Raw genomic sequence first — 1,306 nt, forward strand, 5'->3', positions numbered from 1 at the left:
ATGACCCAACAAAAAATGGGCCAAAGAACTAAACAGACATTTCTCCAAAGAAGACATACAGATGGCTAACAAACACATGAAAAGATGTTCAACATCACTCATTATCAGAGAAATGCAAATCAAAACCACTATGAGGTACCATTTCACACCAGTCAGAATGGCTGCTATCCAAAAATCTACAAGCAATAAATTCTGGAGAGGGTGTGGAGAAAAGGGAACCCTCTTACACTGTTGGTGGGAATGCAAACTAGTACAGCCACTATGGAGAACAGTGTGGAGATTCCTTAAAAAATTGGAAATAGAACTGCCTTATGATCCAGCAATCCCACTGCTGGGCATACACACTGAGGAAACCAGAAGGGAAAGAGACACGAGTACCCCAGTGTTCATCGCAGCACTGTTTATAATAGCCAGGACATGGAAGCAACCTAGATGTCCATCAGCAGATGAATGAATAAGAAAGCAGTGGTACATATACACAATGGAGTATTACTCAGCCATTAAAAAGAATACATTTGAATCAGTTCTAATGAGGTGGATGAAACTGGAGCCTATTATACAGAGTGAAGTAAGCCAGAAAGAAAAACACCAATACAGTACACTAACGCATATATATGGAATTTAGAAAGATGGTAACAATGACACTGTATACGAGACAGCAAAAGAGACACTGATGTATAGAACAGTCTTTTGGACTCTGTGGGAGAGGGAGAGGGTGGGATGAATTGGGAGAATGGCATTGAAATAAGTATAATATCATATATGAAATGAGTTGCCAGTTCAGTTTCGATGCACGATACTGGATGCTTGGGGCTGGTGCACTGGGACGACCCAGAGGGATGGTTGGGGAGGGAGGAGGGAGGAAGGTTCAGGATGGGGAACACATGTATACCTGTCACAGATTCATTTTGCTATATGGCAAAACCAATACAATATTGTAAAGTTAAATAAAATAAAAAAAGCCATTAACTAAAAATAAAGAAATAAAGATATTGAAGTAAAAAATTTAACAGTTAAAAAAAAAAAAAAAGCTCAACTTTCAGAAAACGAAGATCATGGCATCCGGTCCCATCACTTCATGGGAAATAGATGGGGAAACAGTGGAAATAGTGTCAGACTTTATTTTTTGGGCTCCAAAATCACTGCAGATGGTGATTGCAGCCATTAAATTAAAAGATGCTTACTCCTTGGAATGAATGTTATGACCAGTCTAGATAGCATATTAAAAAGCAGAGATGTTACTTTGCCAACAAAGGTCTGTCTAGTCAAGGCTTTGGTTTTTCCAGTGGTCATGTATGGATGTGAG

Source organism: Bison bison, unplaced genomic scaffold (assembly GCF_000754665.1).
Source record: "Bison bison bison isolate TAMUID 2011002044 unplaced genomic scaffold, Bison_UMD1.0 scf7180017860456, whole genome shotgun sequence".
Lineage (NCBI taxonomy): Eukaryota > Metazoa > Chordata > Mammalia > Artiodactyla > Bovidae > Bison > Bison bison.